Source organism: Zootermopsis nevadensis, unplaced genomic scaffold, assembly GCF_977971745.1.
Source record: "Zootermopsis nevadensis isolate Lab colony 2312 unplaced genomic scaffold, Znev_1.0 Znev_ptg000002l, whole genome shotgun sequence".
NCBI lineage: Eukaryota > Metazoa > Arthropoda > Insecta > Blattodea > Termopsidae > Zootermopsis > Zootermopsis nevadensis.
In genome coordinates, this window is record NW_028259134.1 from 8,983,875 (window position 1) to 9,009,109 (window position 25,235).

Here is a 25,235-nt window from a genome sequence, read left to right on the forward strand (position 1 = left end):
ATAAACGTTTCGGAAAACCTGGAAGAATTTGACTCTGATGCCTACAGATCACGAGACAATGAACTGCCTCCTTGTAACAGACCCTACGGGTTACTTTCTTCGGCCAAGACTGTACCAAGATCGATCTCAGGAGGCTAAATGTCACAGAGAGAGGGAGGCGTTTTTGGGAGGCCTCGGTTAGGTTAGCACGTGAGCAGAGTGAGAACATGAGGTCCGCAGGGAGCGTAGGACAGCCTTGTAAACGAACAAACTCCAGTTCCACTCCGCTTGCCATGTCACATCCGCTCGGACTGTATAGACGGCGAAGGATCAGCACGACGCAACCCATAAAAGAAGCTCATGCAATGCAGTCATCCAGCACACGAACTGACCTCATCCGCGTTAAAGGTCACGCCTTCACTAGCATAAATAAACAAGTTAAGAAACGTTTAACCAATTGTTTTTCGCGTCATATATAGTGTTAACCAATTTCAACGCCATATAGAGTCATTTATAACCACGTAGTTGGCCTCTTTACGAAATTCCTATCAAATACTACAAATTCTTATGCAGGCACACATAAAAGCCTTAAGTGAAAGCCAGGGGTGCCAACCCTTAGTTAAAGTTTCTGAATCAATGTTCTCCCGAGCAAGAGAAAAACAATGCTGAAAACAGAGGAACACAAAAAAACGAACAGAGGCCCTGGATTTTGTTACTGTGTTAAGGTGTGCAGTAAGCAAACTTGTTAAAATGAAACCGACACACCAAAGTAATTAGCCAAGCACTGTTAATAGTTTTTATATAGGAGGTTTTAACGGCACTGAAAAATGGCGTATTATGGGTTGCGACGCCGTACAGACCTGTGTGTTTTTACCAACATTTCGGAGGAACATAACGCCTCCATCTTCATGGTAGCATAAGGTAAGGTTTACTTTTACCATGAAGATGGAGGCAATATAGGTCTACTTCTACTCTGAAAAAAAAGGGGCGATATGTTCCTCTCAAATAATGGTAGCCACCTGCAAGACTACAAAACGTCATAATCCAGACGATGAAGATCCACTCTTGTTTATAATTGTATACACTAGGGGTATCGGACATCGCTTTATTATTATTAATTCAACTATACAATAGTCGATGTCCATTAAAATTAGTGTGTAACTAAATTACCACAATTTGGATAGACCGAGACGGGGTCAGACCTAAAATCGAAACATGACATGAAGGAGAAACCAACATATGAACGTCGCTTGAAAGACAGAGATGAAAGAATACTTTATTTGAAGGTAATACTCTATAACTAAAGCCAATTAAGGGCACAGTCAGACTATTCGTGAACCCAGGAACTTCACAATACGAGGGCTTGCATATTACAATACTAAGTCATCTATTAGATTTTCACTATGCTATTGAGGACACTTGTACCTAGTTGTCTGGAAGTTCAAGAACCAAAGCGTTCTAACTGGAGTAAAATCCCGACACCTCAAAATTTTATAATATCGTCAATGCATGCCATTTCTAACACCATATGCAACAGCTAATCTTAAAGTGGCAGAAATAAAAATTAAGCCAATAAGTTTACAGGCTGTTAAATATAACTTTGTTACTTCGTAACAGAACGTTTCCTTTCGCTGGAATAAAATATTAAACACGGCTATTCAAAAATTTAAATGCTTCTTTAGCTTACCTTCTGAAGCTGCTATAAGGGATTTAAACTCTGGTTCTTTTTTTACTTCTAAGCGAGACAGAATACGTAATAAGCAATGCGCTCGAATTTATTACAAACTAATAGAAAATAGATAAATGTTACATTGTACAAATTAGGTCTGTAGAAAGCTTCCCAAATTTCAGTGGAATGTGATTCTGAAAAGAAAACAGAGGGGCAACCCAAATGCTGTTTAAAGTGACATTAAAACAGATTAAAAGAAAGAAACGTCAATGAACAACACTGCTGCCATCAGGCGAGCGCAAGAAAACACGGACTTTTTTATAGGGCGTTTCTTCTCTCGGATTTTGTGTCGCCGTAGCGACGACAGGCCTTTGGAGTCGGTTTACAGCGTCGTGTTGTGTCGCTGGGTTGTATTGGGCTGGGTGCTAGGCCTGGCTGCGTTACATCAGGTCAGGTAAGGTTACGCTGCATTGGGTTAAAATGTGTTTGGGAGTCGCGACGCTTGCCGTCGGTTTGCCTGTATCGTTCCGTTAGGCGTCCCGACGATTTTTTCTGAATTATAGGCATCGCGACGCCTGGCGTCGGTTTGTCGGCGTCGTGTGGCTCGACTAAGCTAGATTCGGATTGTGTCGACGTCGCGACGAGAGACTGAGACAAGAACTCGACTCACCCTAACGACCTTTCTCTTCCTCGGTTCGTCAGAACGTGCTCTGTTGTCACCATCACTACCGCGTTTGTCCAAACGTCACACACCCATGGCGAGTTCAGTTCTAACTCAGGATACGACTCATACTGTCCGCTGTTAATTCTGCCTGATAAAGAGCATTTTACTACTGTATCGGTACAGAAACCAAACACGGGGGTTCCGTTCTAGGTCCGAATGGTAACGATAAACACTATTTTTCGTAGAATACTATTTATATTAGTATACTTTCAAAAATATTTTATGTGGCAATGATCCTGAGCTGTGCCTGCAGTAGCGAACCTACTGGTTGGTAATTTCGAGGTCAGATGACAGGAATTTTGCAAAAAAGAACTTCAAACGCAGAGTACGTAAATTGGGTGTGAGCAGATACTCGACAACTTCATCGTACGAAGAACGAGTGTGAAAACGAAGCCAGACATTGGATCGAAACCACTAAACAATACCATAAACTTCATGGCTCGAGCCATCTAACGAAGGGAGTCATTTAACAAACGAGGTCACATAAACAGTTTATTACCTGTTGTAGCAACTAAATTAATACAAATTATGAATGACTGGCGGTTATACAAAGGTTGAGGGAGGGAGAAAAATACAGCCATCGCCAATATGTGAGCAACTGAAAATAAATAAGCAGTGTAGACTGGAAGGTCCAATTCAAAGACGCCACAGTAAGTACAGTCAAACCAAGGTGTTCATATTAGCTGGCTGCGCTCATTGAAGAATGGTCTTTCTGCTAGAAGCCATCATCGCATTGGCTGCCTCATTTTTTACTGAAACCGGCACAGCCGTCAAATATCCTCAATGTATAAATAAAGATAAAAAACATAAGCAGGCAACAAGTGTTCTGTAAATCGTACCCAGAATCCAATAACAAATAAATAAATTCAAAACTACGTAGTCTACAATAACGGTTAATCTTAAAAAGTCAAATTCCTTGAGTGATACGTACGCCTAGGCCTACTTGAACAGGTTACGAGAGAAAACTGTCGAAGTCTGGCGGATACGTTGGCCTGCGGGATGACCACAGAATTCTGCGCATTTCGGATTGCAGAAAAGTGTTAAAACAAAAACTTTAACATGATATTCAGTGACAATAACACTGCAAATCTAGCAGGGCTACATTAATTAAATGTTTTAATGGATCATCAGTCAATTTTGGCTAATTAAAGTACGCTAATACAGTCGAGAAATCAAATGTTTTAACAGACACTAAATTTCAAACTTCCCGAAATATACGGAAACCGTTCCATGATTAATTACAAATACGTGGTTCACATTATTTAATATCGCCCATGACAATCTATTAGCGTCCGTAATGTCACTCAATAGATCTAATAACTTTAAAGAGAGAGATTTCAATCCCTGTTGAAGCTGATATATCAATCACTGAAGCCTGCTCTTCGTAAGGCACAGTGACACATCACAAACTCATGGGTGTTTCCATGAGGCATTGAACAGATTCTCCCTTTCTACGAATCCAATAATTTTCACACGTGTATATTACTTTTCGAACCAAACTAATTTCAAATTATCGCCCTCCGTTTACAATTTACTTCCTAACACAACGGTTAAATTCTCATATGTTCATCATTAAATTAATTTAAATTTATTGCCTTGTCATGAAAATGTCTAACGTTCCTTCACACATACACACAGCCGATTCAGGACGACGCGCCATTTTTCAGTCGAAAACTTTATCGATCTATCGCGCCGATGGAGAAAGGGCCTCAAATTACACATAAAAACGTGTGACCACACACACAGATGCCCCGAACGGAATTCGATCTAAGTTCATCAGGCAATATTAGACTGAAACATGTTTTGAAATTCAGAATTCCGAACCATTCAACCATAGACGGCAGCCATCTTAACTGGAGCCTACACAAAACGGGACATGGTACCTGGGGTGCCGAAGACTGCAGGATCCAATCTTCAGGTCAATGGGAGTTGAGGACTGGAGGGTGGGACAAGGCTTGTGCTTTGGATGGGAGGTACCTACACCACTTGGCCGGCCCCAAGGAGGATCTACTTTGCAAAAGACACAACACGCATAGAACAGCAGAGAACTCCCACACGCTCCTCTGAATTTGCCGTAGATTAATTTTAAACCAGAAAGGTTTTTCCAGTCCTCAAATTTCGTCATATTCCGTTTCCTGTTCAAATTTGAAATGCATATGCGTATATTACCCAAATGCGTTATTAGCCACTTTCAAATATCATTGGTTGTGATGCCATTTGGCGATGATAAAGATATCTTCTTGCAAAACTAATCCAAAAAAATCACACTACATGAATTATGTTCACAAAGCTACTGAACAGACATTTTGCAACTCTCACGATATCATTTTACTTTCGCAATCAAAGTGTTTATAAAATGACTGCTCAAATATTCCTTACATATGTACACTAATGCATGACACGCAGGCCTGCAAACAGTTTCTGATAACGGATTTTAAATGCATCATTTATACTTTCGATATATAAAACGGTACTCCATATTTAAAATGATTTAGTTACACAGAAGATGACGTTCCACTGATTATAAAAACCAAGGAGAAAAGTGGCCTGTGCTGATCATACGTACAGGAATTATTTTTACGCTGTCACCAAAGCGCCGCCATGTAAATTGTCTTAAATTACGCCATAACCGCTTTTCTTCATCCATAAATATCTATTCATAACCACGGCTCTAAAAATATAACTAAAACCTGATCCCTCCACTCCCCTAATCGAGTAGTACGCTTCACCCATTGTGACACTACAAATTGCAGTACGAAAAAAAAAGACGCACAAGAGGATAAAAAAACAGTACTCGTACAAGAACGCTACAGCTTTCAGTCACTCGACGTTCGCTTACAGACCTAGTACATACGTCCTACACCAAAACACGTAGACAAGCGTATAATATGATTTACTAACCAAAATCTTTAAACATTTCAACAATCACAAGTGCCACTGGAAAAATTCGTTTAAACATTTTTTTTTAATTTCCTGCTACACAACAATAGTCCATTCCTCCAAATAACGCTTTTGATTATTACAGCGTTGCTTTTCGGTTCAAATTAATGGGCCTATACTTGATTACTTCACACAACATTCAACAAGAAGTACATAATAGGATTCTGGAAACAAGTTCAATTTAAAAGTATTTCACTACTTCGTTCAGCAATGCTATAGTCTCAGCCCATGCTGCAAAACTATGACAACGTTCTCTCCTGTTATACATAATCTTACCAAAACAACGTTTAAAGTTATCTTTAAAGTTTGTTGGGTGAAGTTCTTAAACAGGAGACGAAATCTAGGTAACGTTTGGAAAGCTCAGAAACGTGTTTAGTAGGGTATTCGTGGTCAACTTTGAATTCAACGGAAGTGGCTAAAATTCACACCAAGGCTCACAATGCGGCCGGCAACAGAGGCGGATACTCCCGCTTGCTCGACTAGTTTCAGTCGGTGCACTGACATTACTTTCTGATCAGCCTAGCTATACTTATTTTAATTTGCTGTGTACCTATTTCTCTGGCACAGGAACCAAGAGTAAAAAATTCAGGTTAATAATTACACAGCCGTCACGAAATTCCCAGTTTACATGGGATCAGAATGTTCACAAAATCCCTCCACTGAACCCTACCTCAGTCGGTTAGACTCCACACCTTTTATACTCTACTTCCCTAACAAGTTATTAATGCATCATGAAAGTGCTGCACGTGATGAACGAAGGCCTATGATTAATTTATACGTAAGAACTTTGTCATGGATTTTCTTCGATAAGGATGTGAAAGATTCAACTGACTCTTCTGTAGGCCTGTTTATCAATACGATTTTCATCAAAGTCATAATTCTAATTCTTCCCTCGCATTTCAACACAGCGTTCGCCACCTACTTCCACTGCGAGCAAGAAATGCTTTCACTTTCTCAGCGCTCCTGCAAAGTCACACTACAGCCAACATTAGGCCAAAATCCAACGGTCTCATTTCTGATTATCTTACCAACTCCACTAACTTTGTCAATTAAATTAACACATACCTAAAATGACCATCATGTTGGTTCGCATACAAGTGCACTGAAAAAAACTCGAGCAACATGTTTTTCACCACATATCGACAAACGAGTTGTACAGTCCCGTTCTGAACACAGTAAGTATCAATGTGCAGAAATATACATTTTTGCCTGAAGAGATACAAAAATAATCACTAACGCAATTCCCGCGATATAATCGATATTAAATTGATTTATGTTCAGAGAAACCAGGCATTAACGTGTGAATTAGGCCTACTTCCCTAAACTTTCCTTTCTGCCCCTTTGAATAACCTACAACCTTGACTTAGTATTTAAATTACTTTTCGTTTCAATCGAAAATAATTTTCGTAATGCGTAAATACAGTGGTTCGTGAAAAGTAAGTTTCGCAACTTAATATTTATTAAAATCAAGTTTCGCAACTTAATACTGCAAAATACTAATTTTCTTGACCATACATAGAAGACACATCCTAACTTGTTCCTTTCATATCATCGTCTATCAACCGCACTTTTAACACCTGCAATGCCAGGTTCGCACAGAAATCCTACACGAGCGAGGTTTCCTTTGCGTTAATTTTAATTCACGCTAGGCTCATTTTCGAACAGACTTGCATGAACACAGGACACAAGATAAGAACGCAAGTGGCGTTTCTTCAGCCATAAAAGCACACAGAGTACACGTAGCAGACGTATGAACGTCTTGTAAATTCTGACACGTCCACATCCACTCACTGATCTTCACAACACAAACGAGGTTGTTTTTTTAAGCACTACAAAGCTTCTAATGATGGCTTCTGCAATGAGGGACATGTATGCGGCACTTTCCTTGTAACCACAAAACTTCGATGGGCGTTTGGACATTCTAAAAACCACTAACCTGTGTGTGATCAATGTGACGGCACAAAATTAACAGGCTTTCCCATCCATCTGCAGCACAAGCAGTGAAGATAAAAACACAGTTATTTCCAAATTCAACATGTACAACAAAGACACAATTCCGACCAGCCAGCCACCGAACAAGCACGAACCTACTGCTGAGCTGACGGCAGACCTTCGGCCGGCAGAGTCAAATCCCCAAGCTTTTGCTTCGGGCAAGATCGGAAACCACGTTCGGGTTAATTCGGCAAGTAGTGGCGGATAAGAAGAGAAACCGGAATGAGTCGAGAGGAATGGGAGAAACCAACGATAATATAATAGACGCTTAATGCGCCACTGATTTAACATCCAGCTGTAAAATAAACGGACAGAAAGATTCATTGGGAATAGAATCGAGATTAATTTGTGCTGATCTGCACCGTAACGTGATTCATGCCTATGCAGCGATCACTACCGCTTGCTGGAGCCGAGTCTACGACATTGTTCTAGTACAACTGTGAATTCACAGTCTATCAAGCTACTACACAGCCCAAGGTCGGGCTATTTAACTTAAAATTTTAATTCACATGTTACCAAACTTGGATATTTTAATGAACGTTTTTAATGGATACAACACATAGCCTAGTCTAATTTTTTCTCCTGTGGTTTTCTAAGCGTCTGAAAGCTTGTGTGTGGTTTTGTAGGCCTATTGGATTATCATGCAAATAATCTTGTTTTGTAGAGCTACTTTCAAACCAGATCGGAATTTTATGGGGCATACTTTCATTTTTACCTTTAAACTGGCGTTCTCAATCTTTTTTTAGATTGAAGGCTACATTTACCCTTTCTTGTTGACTAATACGCCATCGAGTTATAGCTAAATGTGGACAATTTAGTAATACGTTCATTACAATTTTTAAAATACTACGGTAAGCAGGTCCACACAGACCCATTACTCAATAATAATATTTTATAAATTTTATTTATTCAGATAAACTATTCACTTACATTGATTGAGCATTCAACTCAGGCAGTAAACCTTATTATTCTTTCATCAAACGCGGGTCGCATGTGCCCGCGGGCTTCGGGTTGAGAACCCCTGGCCTAAAACATTCTGCGAAACAACTAAGGGACAGACATGTATTTACCTTCGTAACCACAAAAAACCCTCATAAACTTCCGACTGAAAATCGACAAATTATTAATGGGTTCTAATATCAGAAGCGTATCTACGTATGTTCTGCATTTCGTATTTAACCAAATGTATGTATCTACTAAGTAGGTGGTGGAAAGCTACTGACTGCATCGTTGGACTGCACTGGATGCATCACTGTTTCGACTTCTTGAGAAACACATCAGAAGAAATATTCTTCTACAGCGTCTTCTGTCGAAGCAAAGCATCAACACGATGAAAACAGCTGCTGGAGCAGCGAGGAGGATAAAATTCTAAGCTTGGACCGTTGCCTCATCTTGAATCCCAGCTTCCAGGACCGGTTATGCAACGAATGTTGCGTCTCTGAACTGACCCCCACCCACGTGCTGTCCCCTTCGTAAAGTTATGCGGGGAAAAATGAAACACGTTGCAAGAAGATAGGGGTCAACTGGCTCGCAATGAAAGGTTTTGTGCATTGAACAAGTTCGGAGCCAAATGTTGGCGTCTACACAATCGTATTAACTTATAGCATGTAACACGAAACATTACCATGATTCCGCCAAACAGGGTCTCCGTGCCACCTCATAGACATCACTGGATATTAAACACACTGATGTGGCGAAAGTTCCAAACTTGAGGGCACACCAGGGGTTCGCAACATGCGGACCGCGGGCAACACATCGATGCAATTTATACGGGCCAGCGTACGACTTTTAAAACACTGTATTAAAGAATGTAGAGAAAATTGTTAACCGATGCCGGAACTTTTTCATTAACGCCAGAATCTGACAATACCTATCGCTTTTTAGCAACTTTCGGCATTAAGAACGTCAAATTACGAAATATGCCGCGCCATACTGATTAATATATGGAAGAATGCACGCGATTCGCAACAAGAATAAACCTGGTATTAAAAATTTTACTGAAGCAAAGCAGCTTCATGTAGTCTACTCACTAATGGTCTATTTTGTTAAAGAAAAGTAATCAGCGGGCCTAATACGGCAGTGTTTTAAATAAATTACAATTACATTTCAACAGATAACCCTCCTTTGTAAATTTGCAGCCCGCGAGTCGATATGGCCCCGGGACTGGAAAAGGTTGACATCTCCTGGTACTCGCCATCAATTTATGATGATCATAAGAAAAATAAACTGTTGAAACAAAGGAGAACCCCCATGGCTAGACGCCCAAAAACAGAGGCGTCCCTGACATCGACATGCAGGAATGGAACAGTGGCTGGCATGAGCAACAGAACATCTCAAGTCACTGAACTAGACACTAGACACGAACACTAAAAATAAAAATTTGGGTCATTATCGAGCTTTCAGTTTTGAATTAAAGAATCTAAATTAAAACTCAGAACAAAATCAGTATTTACAAACATAAATTCATATAAATTTCCTTTTACTATATGGGCCTGGGCGGATGCAATTTTGCTGATGAACTGTAATAAGATGTATTTAGATGCAATAAAATTCCTGCAGAACACGTAATTCGTTGGCGTGTTTCCTTCTAATGACGTAGGCCATTCAGGATTCGAGCATTGGACTTGGCCTACGTTCTATTTGTGTTTCTGGTATTAACGACGTGATCTAATTATCCACAGCAGTTAAAACACAATTTAATAGCCCTACATCGGCAAACTATTTCATAGTTATGATTCACAAGGGGAGAATATCATTTCTCAAACAAATACACGGATGAAATATAATTTCATGCTGGAAACAGAAATAGTAAAAATATCAAAATTTGATATATTCTGACTGTTGCCTAGAATTCTACGCCTTCTTTATTTATTTTTAATGGCGTCAAGATAGGAAGAGGACGTTTGTGCTAAACAGGAAAAATTATTTATTGCAGCATTATTTTACAAGTCGTTTTGAGAGCACAAAATTTATAAAATCTCTTAGTAAAGTAAATTGAATGCGAAAACGGCTACTGAAGCCTGTCAAATGCCCCGATCCAAAACCGAACGCTTGATTCCAGACCCTACCATAGACTCGTTAGCATTTATTCTTACCATAGACGCCACCGTCAGAACTTCGTACAGTTAAGCGAGACGGACACTGTCTATTGTACTAAGTGTAAATCTCGATTCATCTCTATCTTGATTAAATTAGCCTATACACATTTTGTTCTCTGCGTATTAGAACTCAATTCCGTTAGACCTGTAACCTATCGGCTCACAAACCGTACAGATTCAGACATGAGCAACAATTCAACTCCCATACCACAGGTACACGAACTACCACCCGCGAGTAACCAAATCCTGCCCGCGGCGATGTTCAAATAAGCATATCGCTAATAACACTCACTACCCTTGAACATTTTTCTTACTAACAGGCAGGCCTTCTTAAGGCGCACGGTTTAATCAAAATAAACATATCTTAACTGGTTAAGAAAGTACTAAGCAAATACGCCGAAATAGCATAATTAAACTAAATAAATCAACAACAAAAACAAATATACACCTATATGTCGACTAAAACGGAAATATTGAGGCAGCCAGTACATGTAATTAGTGTAATCATTGTAAGTACCGGGAAACGAAACCCGGTCTTCCAGTCATAGACAGTCAAGGACTGAATGATCCCGGCTCATACAAGACTTGTTGAGAAAGTAATATTTTCCTTGGAGTTTAATTAAACACCACGCAATAAAGACGTATGGGGAAGTGAAAGTATAGCTCCACGCATTCTGCACCTAGGATCTAAACAAAGATAAGATTTGAAGTTCTCAAGGTGACGAATATAAAAAATTCGCCTCTTCTTGGACACTGCACCGCGAAGTCTAGCAGATACTGGTCGGCGTTTAAGAGACGCCTCCATCGTCAGGGTAATGAGTGACTCATCACCCTGACGATGGAGAAAGCATGAGACTCTCAAATTTCGGTCAATATCTACTAGACAACAAGATGCAACATTCTAGATACAAGTGAGCGACCAGTTTCATTCCCCGTCCGCTTTAACCCTGAGGATAGTGCCGTGTACCCACTGGATATGAGGTCGGGTGGGCCCCAGAGCCGGTCATTATGGCAAACTGCTGTTGCAGAATGTCGTTTAATTTGTTCCTTTTTCCCTTCTTGCCGCAGAGCCCCTACTGCCTCAACCTTTAAAGTTAAAGACTGGGGGAAGAGTCCCATACAGACACAGAGGCAATATTGCAAGGAACCAGCCTTCTTCATCCAATAAGATGCCGGGATTGGCAATCTCAAGCGACTGTGTATACCCACTGGTGTGGGGTGGGTATGGGGTGGAGTAGTCTGCAGGTCAGCCAGCTGTCCCAGTACAGAGCGGACCGCTTAGGGAACCTAATTTCAAAAGGGAGCGGGCAACCATGGAAGATACGAAAGACAAAAGCTTGGTGCCTAAGGCTCCACAAGACTACCTCGACATCATTTATCCATTCTGCTTTCAGTATCAAGTTTTATTATTTTACGATGACGAAATGAGACTTAAGTATACGGTTCAGCGATCCTTGAAACTTAAGGATGAAATTCTTCCCATTCTTCAATAATTATTATGCCATCAGTCTTCTTATGCATTCAATTTATTCTGCTATAGTAGATTCCCGATTGTTGTCTTCTGGGTTGTTGCGCCGTGTGGTCTGGTAGAAGATTACCGACGTTTCAGAGGTCGTTCCTGCCTCCATCATCAGGGCGATCATCATCCAGACTATACGGTGCAACAACCCAGAAGACAGCCATCTTCAGACTCACAGCCGTGATAACCCCAAATCTTACTTAGACTCCCGATAAACCCTTTGGGTGGGATATATTTTCCCGGATAATCGAAACCCCGAATAATACACAAAAATGAAAGAAAAGCACGCAAAGTAATATACAAATACATAAGTTTTTTTACAGACACAGATATTTCAATTTTTAAATATTTCCTAATAAGTTTAAGGATTTTATAAAAATTTAATAAAGAACATACTATTTTGTAAAATAAGATTCCAACGCATAATAAGTGCGTTATATTGTCGTAAGAAATTATTTTTTGTTAATACGTTAAATAATATGCCATTGATGTGTTTATTAATTTATTTTTAACTTTTACATCATATTTTATAAATTAAGTTTTAATAATTATTTAACCAGACAGACCCATTTAACCACCCCCGAATAATCCCGAGACCACTGTATTGTAATAACTTCAAACACAATCCCTCGCTAAGGGCGGGAGTAATGTTCTTGAAATCAACGCGGTTGGTTTTAACACTTACCAAAGCCCAACTATGTTACTCGTTTCTTCATTAAACACAAAACTTGTCTAAGTAAAAATGTCTGACATAAAATAAACGAATTACAAAACACGGAAGGCAATGGAAAAACTGTGAGCTATAAAAGTAGTTTCTGTTTCCATTACAGATCTACCTTTTCACTAAATGTAGATCTCTTGGTGCGAATCAACTGATTTTGTTAGCCTACCCAAATACGATTTGCACATGTCCAATGATTAAAACTCCATATGCCTTCAACCTATTTTGAACACTTACATGAAAACGTTATTTAAAACAGAATGCGGTCACAGCAAACGTTTCCTTGCAAACTGCTGCATTTAACTACGATGGCCGTTATTGATCTATGAAAAAGTAAGTTATAAAAATTCTATTGTCTCAGCGTGACTGCATGGTTCGTTTATGAGCCATGACACTGTTAGGTCCACCGGCCTACAATATCAATCGACGGGCTGGTAGATCTGGAGTCGATACCCGATTCGGGTAGAAAATTTTGTATCTTTCCCACCGTATCCAGACAGGATCTTGGCACACTCAGTACACGAACGGTTAAGACCTTTCTCCGAGGTAAATCGGCTAGTTACGTTTCAGCTCTCTTTAGGGATGAGGTTAGAAATGCTTGCAGCTCTTTCCCCCCCCCACACCCCCTTCATGGCAGGGTTCTACCACGAAGGTATTTTACCTCAATATTGTCAATAATTAGCTTATTGGTCTGAATACGATCTATACTAAAAAAATTAAATAACCTATGTTGATTCGGATAATACAAGCGATTTTTTGTCCATATGCCTACAATAAGTAATTGACGATAAATGTCACATGCATTTTTACTACAGTCGTTAACTTAATTAACTTTTCATTTTATTACATGTGTTTTATGTATGACAAACATCCTTACCGCACATATGACAGTCAGACTATAAATTCTCAAACAAATTCTCTGGGCATATTACGTTTCCCTTCCCTGCAAACACAGGTATATTAACGCTGATGGCTGGCGTAATAACCAACAAATATAAACCACAGATGTTAAAAAAGGTAAACCTATAAAGACTCTGTAACATACAGGCTTTCCTAAATCCACAGAACAAAGAATAAACCAGATCACAGTTGTTGACATGAAATTCACTAGACGTTTCTGAAAATAACATGGACGTACATAGAAAGGCTACAAAGTAATCAAGACATTCTAAAATATGTACTGACAAACATTTTATACTATAAGAACAAATTTATCTGCCTCGTGGACAAAATACATTAATTCACTATGAAATAAAGACCAGGAAACCAGAGACGTCTGCCGAAGAGACCATTAAGATATGACTTATAAATGAGGTCGGGACGAATCAACAAATGATCCATTTCCTTGGCAGCTTCTTGACAATGACAAATATCCTTCGACATACCTCAAAACTCCAAACAATATTATTACTAGTAGACCTACAAAGTCGACCCACAACTTAGGAAACAACAAAACGAAGAAGAATGCCTATAAATAACTATGAATTAAATCACAAATGAGACATATGAAAAATGGAGATTCTATCTATGCTCATAACGTTTCACTTTAGTTTACTGCCAAAAAATCTGGCTAATTAAAATTTCAGATTTTGGTGGACTGCAAATGTAACAGGAGAACATGGCGGGCCCTTGTGGTAACGGCAATGCACCTTCGGCTTCTGGAGAATTGTGATCAGCTCAGCAACTGTTAGTTTCTTAAGAAGGACCCTGTTCCACATAGACAGCTAGTTTAGCAATTTGGCTTCGAAGTCTACACACCTTCTTAGTTGAATTTTCGTAAATAACACAAGAATAGTCTAATGCATGCCAGTATTACTGACACCTTGTGAATATATTAACGAATTTTCATTAAATTTAAACTAAACATCGCGACACAAAGGGTAACACAACTTCTTAATAATTGTATTCCCTTGAGTCAACAACACTAACCAGACAGCCGTATACTTATGAAGGTGAACGGTGCCAATGACATAAATCCTTACACTTATGTATGCGGAAAATTCCACTTGTATTTCTATTCTTTAGGAGGATGGCACCCGCCACGTATTTCACTTCACTGGCTCACTTACGACTTCCTTGATACTGCCATCTGTTAGTAGGAGGCTTGAACTATGTATAGCTCCGTATATTTTACCAGATTAATATATTTTCCAGTTTTCTTTCTGTCATCTTTGTATGTAAAATAATGAACCAAACTAGATCATTAAATTGCTTAACTATTGATTTAAAATTTCAGCCAGCATCATCACAGAGACTGAAGTATTATATGTAAAGAAGGAGTCACAATTCGTCTGTAAAATAAGCAACGAAACGAATACTAATCTATCTGCCTGGCAATTTTACACTTCACAATTAGGTGGCACATTGTAATTACATCATCGGTATCTCCGCCAGCCTTTGTGGACGACAGAAACGCATTAGGACAAACATAAATAACACATTACAACGGTGACTCGGTGCATTATGACCGTGTCCTCATTTGGCGTGAGGTATACAACAACTTTAGATTGTTTAAAGCGATTTAAAGAAGCTTATGATTCTTCGTACGGTAGATTACTGCTGACCTGTGGCCTACAAGATTCAGATTATGACTTGGGGAAAACTTTAAAATGTAAAAATTAGTCTTTACATCTTCCAAGTTGTGCCGAAACTATTTAGATTCGAAGTCCACAGAGAAAGTTCGAAAACTGAATCAACGAAGTTCAGCCCTAGATGTAGTTATGTACCACCTTCCTCCGAACCGGTGGTATCTACCTACAAGTACAACGACGTTACAACTCGGAATACCAACATCGCCACTTGAACGAAAAAAGTTTAATCGAAATCCGTTACCTATTAGGCAGCATAACGAGCTCAGAAACACGTAGGTGCTTTCACTATGACACACGTGTTGCGTACCTGACCGTTTCACATCTCCATGAACACAATTTCAGTCCAATAAAATCTTCTCGGGCAACAAACTGTATCAGTTGTTGACAACAGTTAGTTGTCCGAGAATATTTTACCGAGTTCAGTCGCCATGAAAGGTTCAAGACAAATACAATTTCATATATAAAATAGTCTATATGACATGGATGTCAAATATTTAATCGAATGACTGATGAATTTATATGTCTTGCTTACATCACCTTGGGCAGGGCACTTCCACCCTGCACGAAGACATTTAATATCTGACTGTAATACTAAAAGTGAAAATTAAATTAAACTCATGTAAATGCAATCGAAAAAGGGTTCAAGTTACATATCAAAATCGTGCATAAATAAGGTGACTTAAAAGACTCTCTTACAGCTTCCAAGTTTTAGGATAAATGCAAGTTACAGACCACCAAGGCAGAAAAATGTAGTATCCTCACGCTGATTCTGAACGAGAAAGGGTTACTGATGGTTCTACGCAAAAAGGGAGGTAGAAGAGACGATAACGAACGGCTTGCATATAACTGAGGCTGTGACGTCATACTAAACTTCACCCTAACACATAATGATCCTGCAACCCGGCCGATCTCAGTTCAGACTCACCCCCCACCCCCACCCCGCTCTCTCTCTCGTCATCAGAATTCAAACCTAGCGATAATTTCTCGTTTTACGACAAACTGTGTTTTCCTGTCACCATATTTCTTTATTCCACACTCCGCAGCCTGTATCCCCTCTTCTCATTCTTTCTTCCTTTTGATAGCCCATCCTTCCCAAGCGACTGACTCTCTTAATGCTTCTGTACACACCCATAAAACAATTTTAAAACGTATACACTGTTTTTTATATCTTTATTTCAGAGTTACGCAAATTAAAATTAAGAACCCAACCCAACCCTCCAAAACACAGTACGACCGTAATTACTCTGTTGTCTGAACTACATTGGGAGCAATGCACACACGCCCTTGGTATTAAACGACTCGACTTCAGTTTTAGATTAAGAAATATGTCAATGAACTATTAGCACAGTGTACGTCAGAGAGTGCGGTATGTTAGTAAAAGCTATTAGTCCATTACAAAAAAGTACGGCATCTTACCCGCTCCATCCTAAAACATAACCGGTGCGGGTCCATTTAATGCGTGTTCTACACATGAATTTGTAAAACGCAGACACGCATTTAAAGACACGAATGAAATCTGCCCATATGATAAAGGTTATAACCTAGAAACTCCAGATAAGTATAATCCTACATTTTTTAAGAAGATAATTAATCTTTTCCTTCCGTGTTCGTAGAACGTCTCGGTTTAAACTTACAACCTGCTCGGGTGATATCGACCAAAACATCAGTACGACAAAACTTTAAATTCTAAGCCGTTTTCTTACAAAACTGAACAAAGGGCTGAAACTTTAAAAAGTATTCTACTACCATTAAACCTGCTTTTTGTACGTCAGAAATTAAATCTATGTACTTTCCTTCCTTTTTCAGATGTAATTGTCCGCTGTCGGTCTATAATTATATAATACTGCATCGTACTTAATGTCAATTAGAATCGGTCGAATACACGCAAGCTCTGTAAATACTCACCACGTTGATCATCGTCGTTGGCTATTTGGGATTAGGTTTAACTGCATGTTTCTCTTCCTTCCAGAGGGAGGTCAGTTGGACTTTACATATTCTCTTATGGCTCCCAGAATCCCTTTGCCAGTTATCTGCATTCTTATGCCCAATCTTCATTCTGAACATCTGCTTCAGACACTTTTGATAGTGTTGAGTTTCACTGATAATGCATAAAACATCTATTTTTATGTATGTATTTACATAAGGATACGTCTTTTAAAGAAATGTAACAACGTGACCGTAGGTGGGTACATATGTAGCCTATTATTATTATTATTATTATTACTTAGTGTTCTGTCTGACGACAGGTCCATATGAACAGGATCCTTCCATCCTTTTCTCGGACTGGGACCTGTTCATATACGTTCTTGGCAGATGATCCAGAAGTGGTTTGCCATTGCCTTCTTCTTTGTGTGAATGGAGTAATTGTTGGGATGCCACGGAGGAAAACTCCGTGTTGCCTAAACCACGGGCTTGCCCAACACAAGTTATAAATTCGGGCACCGCCGGGAATCGAACCCGAGACCCCAGGATTACAAGGCCAGCGTTCTAACCGCTAGACCACCGTGGCCTACTGCGAGAGAAATATATCGCACACTGTCTTTTGGTCCTTTTAGGTCAAATCAAATGCACAAAAATAGTGTCCGCGAGACTTGTGACGCAAGAGGCAAGTGATGTGCGCATGCGTAATCTCCCCTTATTCCTGAGTGTATAACATTCGCCTTTGGTAAGAAGCAATTGCTGATTTTCGTAGTGTCGTTGTTAATTTATTTCTTTATTTCTTTATATTTCTGGTACCAAAAGTATTGCCCATAAAGTTTATATCAAATCAGAAAAAAGCAAGGCGTTTGTCGGTCTCGTGATGTTCAATCACGTGACTGCAGCGCCGCATACGTCACAGGTATGTACTTAACTTTCGCGAGCTGTATTAATGACCTTGATCCGTTTAGTGGCACTAAAAACGAAAGGAATTTTATTTATAGGCATTATCACCTAATGTTAGAGAAGATTAATTAAAAACAAATACAACTTTGGTGATTCAGACCTACAGTGTCATAAAATGCATTCATCTGAAATTCAGCTATTTCAGGAAATCAGAAGTTGAAGAATTTATACGCAGTATATTGAGCTTCCATGCTGTTTAGTTCTGTGGGTGGTTATCAACGTTCAACTATGACGATGGATGAAGCATGTTCCTCTGAAGCATCGGTATACACCCATAAGGTAAAAAGGCGCAAACCATAACATGATGAAGATACTGAAGGTAATAACTGTAAAAATCTGAACAAAAGTTTCGATCGCATGCAAATGACACTACAGGGCGCAACGCAGTGTTAGCTTGCCTTCCATCGAGGGTTTCTATCTCATGTTACATCATACACTGCTTTCTCTTCATTTCTTTCAATTACCACTTTTCCTGTTTTAATTTTCTTATATTTCACTGTCTTTCCTTTATTCCCATTTTTGTACTAACTAATATATCTCCACTGTCCTTAAAAATTCCGTAATTTACACACTCTTCCCTTATTTTTCCCTCACTGTGTTTCTTTGTAATTAACTTGCGTTAGTTCTTTGTGTTCGTTTTAAGCTGCCATCCTTCTCTCTCTTCCGTAATTTCTTTCTACAGCTGCCCCTCCTTTCCAACATCGCCATCTCTCTCACTCTTAATTTCGTCGCACACTCATTACCACATCTCCTTCTAATCCCATATCTCTGTCTCTGTTTCTCCGCCACAGGGGTGGCAAAACGTTCTTCAACGATGAGGAAAGTATAGAAAAACCCAGACGAATTAAATATTTCAAGTTAATTTCACTCCGTAAACAGAAACACGCAAACTGAATATCCTTTGAATCTGAGTGACGTAGCAGAGCGGGATTCAAAACAGAAATTACAATTCTTGTTCGAGTACTCAGTCAGTTTTAATTCTATCACAGCTGATTACCTCGACTACCTTTTCCGGCAAATTTCTCCTGTTTTTCCCTAAAACGTCCTACTTTCCCGGGAAAAAGGAGAAAAAACACACACGTATCCTAATAATAACCTAGAACGAACAAAGGATTAAGGAAAAGGATCAATCAAACACAAGCACACGTAATCAGTTGGAACCAAGGACCATATAAGGAATAAGTTTGAGCATATCAATACCTTAGGCCCCCATATGAGACGACTACAGCGAGAGTAGACCAACCTAACCTTACACTTCAGCATGACTGTTCGCTTTGATGCCCGGTTTGGTAAAGAGTCACGATGGACCTTCCGAACACAAAAGTAGTTGAAGTCAAATGTCATGCTTCAAGGCAAGCGAAACAGCGGCGCGCAGGCGATTAACCACAACTCAGAATTCGCAGCGTAGCAAAGCTAGTAACACTGTCATGGAAACTTGAAAGTCGGTAAACTGTCCCCGGGGGGGATTTCTGTGTGCTCTGAACACGCAATTTAGTGACGGCTACTATAACAGACTACATTTTACCGCAGTTTTGAAATTTAAGAATGACTTTCAACCACAGAATACAAAATCAAAGGAGATAACATTTACGAAACTAGTGGCCATATTTATTCGTTCCTGTTCTTGTCGCTTCAAATTAAAAGTAATATATTCAGATACCTTTTTTATGCCGAACGCTGTAACGTCATGATGTTTAACTAATTCCATGGAGCAGAGTTCCTTGGCAGTCTTCTAGGTCTACTGTCTAAGGTTCATTACCACGCATTTTACACTTGAATAACTACTGGAGAAGGTAACAGTAGTTCAACTACTCAAGAATCGTCTTTAATGGAATTTGACAGTGTTCGCAATCCCCGTTAACTAGAACACTATTATATATTGCGCATGCCCTACCGCATATTACGATTCGTGGTCATTCCCGAAGACTTTCTTGCCAGTTTTCTGGGCCTCTTTTCGAATTTGCGGGTAGGAGGGGGTCATAAGGCCTATACGCACACAGGACAATTGAAACAGAACAAATCCAAGCAACTTTCACGTTGGTATTAACAACTGTTGGAAATTGAAAAGCATGAAATTGCAGTACTCCCAATGACATAACGTTCACGCCAAATTTCATGAAAATTCGTTCAGATGTTCTCGACTTGTTACAAGCTTACATAAGGTCCGACGAAAGAACACGGATATTTTAATAAGCATTCCTCATGCCTGCGACAGCGCCCAAAGACATGGACACGTACATATGCATCGAGTGGGATTCGAACACACGATCCCAGTGTTCGAGCAGCCAAGACCAGCCCAAATAAACACTGTGTCTGTCTGAAGAAGACAGAAAGAGAGGCAGGCAGGCAGGGCAGGGAGACGAAGTCTGAGGTCGAAACTCCACCGAGGAAATGCAGCGTAGGGCCAGACGTTTTGCAAACTATGATTGATAGACAACCGATCTGGCAAGACTACGTCCATTCAGGCAATCTGTTTGTAAAATGGATTATGACACCAGTTACGGGCGCAATAGATATTATTTGGTCCGATGGCGATAATAATTTTAGAAACGAATATTTCAAATAAAATAATGTTCTAAAAGACAGACCTATATAACCTGTCACGTTTTGTCAAAAGGCGCTGGTTCCAATCCGGGCATGAATTTGCAGTCACTCTCTTCTGTAGTTGTCTAGAAAGACAATGAGAAAAATGAAGTGCCATTTGAGCATCCTCCGAGGAATCATGGTAACCATCTACAAGACCTAACGGAGTCGCAACTCAGGTGACCACAGCCAACAAACAATAAACGTATGCCTAACAGTAGCCAATTTCGGATACGAATCTACATCAGACTCAGTAGTTCCAGAATGTTGTATAAAAGCATAAAATATCTCTGCACAGCACGAAAGCCATCCCACTGTCGAACAAAAGACGGATACGAGATGGAAAATCTGCGTAACACTTGGAGACTTCTCATGTCACTTATTTCATAAACAGTATAATACAGAGTTGCTACTTAAATTAAACACAGGATAAGTTTATACGTGGGTATAACATGTCCAACACATGAGAAACAAGAAACCTATACAAAACGTCTGTAGGAAACCCTAAAATTAAGAGGCCGTTTCCGATATATGGAGGCAGGATAATACAGAGAGTTTTCTGGACACAAACGTGACTGGAGAAATGTCCGACTCTTAAACGAGAGTTCGTGTTCACCGCTCAAAAATCGATCCCGTGTTCGAGAAACTGGTCTTGATATAAATTTAATTAAGGTGCTTTAAGGAAAAGTCGAATGGCGGGTAACAGTGAATTCCTTTATCAGCTAAATAACTAGGTCTATTAAGCGCACAAATACAATTCCGTAGCTCAGAGACAGTACAGCTGCTAGCCACTACGAGCTCAGACAGAGAAAGTTAAAATGCGACGTAGGCCTGTTTTAAGTTACAAAACATAAATTACATCACCAATTTGACTGGAAGTAAACACGTCGGGTGTGGTTCGCCCCTTGAGTCCACAAGCAACGCATCGCCAACTCTGAACCGGAGAATTATCAGCAGCGCCATGGCATTTTTGAGACGTGCGATCTAGCACCACGTCTCCTGAGAAGAAGATCAATACCGGAACACAGCAGCTGTAGGCTGCAGGCTTTCTACATATATGCCAGGAGTTCTTGTAGGTACTAAACTGCATCACAACATGCGCTCTTCATTAGCGCACACACCGTGTCAAATGGAGGTGGACATTACTTATGATAATTGCAAATTCACGGATATTGGTCGTAACCAGGTTCAAATGTCGCATGGCAAATGTAAGCTCATGAAACGAGACATTTTCGGATAAAGTAACATCGGTATGTCATACGAAAAGGAAGAAAAAGTAGCTTTCAACCTTTCCTGAATCCATGCAGCTACAAACCATTGTTCACAAAGCGTGTTCCAAAATTATTTGAAGTTCACAATCTTAAAAATTACTACCCAGTATTCCTAGATCGCAGTGACCTTTACTTACAGGAAGCTACACAGTTACACAGGCTGGAGAGGGGGTATTAAATGAGGAGCTCCATAATTTCGAATCTAGACCAAATATTAGGATAAAAAAATCACGGAGGAAAATAACAGAAAATAAATCACTCATAAAATATGAGAAACGTATAAAAATGCTGGTCGGACAATTTTAAAGGAGTAATCCATTTAAGATTTACGAGTAGTATATATAATTCGTGCTGACATCCATTTAGGCCTGTTGCAGAATAAATACGTCGTTAAAACTAACGTATAACACACACGATAGATATATCATTATTTTGTTATATAATAATCAGATCGAAGATGCTTCAAACAAAGATCGTAGGCCTGTATCTTAATTATGTCTATATTATGCTGTGTTTGATGTACGCAACATTTCTTCCTAATTTCCTTTGGCGTTTCTGAGCGGATTTACAAGTCACATAAAATTCAAAAAGCATCCGATGCTCTTGCATCACCTAATCCACGTCCTGCGCAAAGGGAATCTAACAACACTGAGTCATATGTAAATGTCGCAATAAAATGAAATCCCACTTCCTCTTATCATCGCTGATGACTGGCAGCGCCTCGCGGCAACTAACGCAATGATCGCCCACAGCAGAAGGAGCCGTTCCGTGGTACAATCATAAAATGTACTCCGTGTATAATAAATCGTATCTGACAAACCAAAAAAGATGCGAGTTTTGTGCAACGTTGGAGTATCACTGGGCATAAACGGACTAAAATTAAATTCGCCTGACAACTTACGTGTACAAAACAATATAACATTACATCGAAATCCTCGGACACGAAACACGCAGGCGGGCGGACGGACACAGCTGAACATGATAATAAGGAGATGATGGTTTTAGAAAGAATTCGTGGTTATTCAGGGAATTGTAAAACTTTCGATGAAAGATGTAAAATCACTGTGACTTACAACATAAGAAATGTAATTATGTTAATATCAAAGTGTCTAAAATAAAAAAATTGAGACTTTGCTTTCATCCTAGTAGAGCCATTGTAAGTAAATGCCTATAAGTCCTGTAGTTTATCTTTCATTCTGCAGACAACAAACGAATACGCTGTGAGTGGTTAGTGACAGCACGAAAAGTATTTCGCTTAAATTAATTCGTGCAACAAAATCACTGACCAGTGTCACATAAAACTATTTCGACAGCACTGCCAACCGCCGAAGATGATTTCGCCATATCACCGTTTCGCCATATTAAAACGCGGCAAACTACCACAGGCTTATGCAATAGCCAATTAAGAAATGCTGACGCGGGATGGAACTTAATTTCAGATTACAACTGAAGTGAAGGTCACTTCAAAATAAAGCAGTTCCTCAGGTTTATGACACAATAAACGTAATTCAGTCTGCATAAAACAGAAAAATGTCTTCATAGGACAACGGTTCTGGTACAGAGAATATTAATAAAATACAATGTAAAACTATGACCTATAGCTCATAAACGGACAAGAGAAACAAGAATAAGTTACAGAAAATACACTTCCTGGACATTTAAAACTTTATGTTCATACAATTTTGTACTGTACTCTGCTTCGTGGAATTCATCCGATAAGAAGCTTCCCGTCAGAAATGTTAAAGAATCAAGCCAGATTCTCATGCAATACTTTACTGTCTCGCGGTGGTACGGGGGGGGGGGGGGGGGGGGGGGTAAAAAGAGAATATAACAAAACGAAAGACGGAAAGAGATAAAAACCTTCAAGTCTGTAGACACGCTGCTCAAAAAATGTGTAGCAAAAATTCTGATATGCTATTTTAATAAAAGAACAAAAGCATTCTATGTGGTGTGGGTTAACGTACGTCTATTACCGCAAATGGAAATTATTTATTTACGACAGAAGTAGGAGTAAACGTGTTATATAAACGCCTTTGAAAAACGTGAAAATATGATTCTATAAACATGGAAATTCTCTTCAGGAGCCGTGACTTTTCAGTGTTAAATCCTCAGACAAATAAGTCCAGTCCAAATTTTGTGTAAACCCTGTCTCTCACGCAAAGTGTGTCTAAAGATGTAGGAAGACAGATTTCTTCCTTATAAGGCCCTGGGCCCAACAATCCTTCCGTAACATGTAACTGTGCCCTCATATTTATAGGTCGCATGGTGACACTGAAATTGCATTCACGAGTTGGAACTCGATCGCCATCTTTTACAAGAATGTTAATACACAGGCCGATCGTTTGACATTAATGTTTGCGTATCAGTTTTGAAATTTAGTACCACTGCATACTAAACCAGGTAATTTTACGTGCTTAACGTAGAAAAATTTGCGTGCATGACGGTTTTATGAAAGCCGGTCCAATAGTTTACATTTTTTACCAATATCTCCAGCTTTGTAATGCCTCCAACTCCCAACCCCATTAACAAACAGGTAAAGAAATTTTAAAATTCTAACACATTCTTAACAATTTTCTGTCCTTTAAACAAATGCAATTTTCGTTATATCTTCAGCATGTTCCTTTAAAGGATCAGCATTATTTCCTGTTAGGCTTCAGCCTTACAAAGTCTACCCAAAATTGCGTATAGGTATGCAGACAAATTTACCCAAATGTCAAATTAACTTTCCGGCTAACATGTGTGGAATAATAGGCTGTAATCAAATACGCGCGTCTATAAATAAGCTACACAGATCTGTAAACACAACTTGTCGTATTCTGAAGGGTTCTGACTATGTAACTACAAGATATCCATCCAATCGTAGTTCGGTGCGCAGAAATTACGGTTCTCCTAACAATACAGGTAGTAAGTAATGCCTAACAGTTCATACGTATGTAAGTGGTTCTCAAATATCAGTAAAGCAGACGGAATAAATTTACGAATAAAGCAACATGAAGATGAAAGTAAAAAATTAAGTCGACTGCAAATAGGAGCATTCAAAGGTACGACTGTAAATCACGTAACGCGCAAGGTTTAGCCTTCCGACGCGATCGATTTCGGAATTGCAAAAGCGCGCCCTTTAGCTTCGAGAACCGAACAAATTCATTACTTTTAGCATTGGGGAGTTCTATTAAAATGTGTCGACAGATTTAAATCGGATAATGGCGTCGGGAATTTCACAGAGACCTACACGTGTTCCTGCGCTCAGAAGTGATTGGATGGGGAT

General features: G+C 39.4%; 1 protein-coding gene across 29 annotated transcripts in view; it reads right to left on the bottom strand.

Annotated features, from left to right (window-relative positions):
* Nucleotides 1-25,235, bottom strand: part of mbl (splicing regulator muscleblind) — a 547,255-nt gene that overhangs the window by 243,089 nt on the left and 278,931 nt on the right. For 8 of the 29 annotated variants that reach the window (XM_022084820.2, XM_087349120.1, XM_087349079.1 and 5 more), the window contains exon 1: nucleotides 7,249-7,423. The exons of 16 other annotated variants lie outside the window; for them this stretch is intronic. The gene's annotated coding sequence lies outside the window, so the exon portion shown is untranslated. Of the gene's footprint in view, nucleotides 1-7,248; nucleotides 7,429-25,235 lie in introns of those variants that run through there. 5 more of the 29 variants (XR_015535243.1, XR_015535244.1, XM_087349091.1 and 2 more) reach the window with 3 other exon arrangements.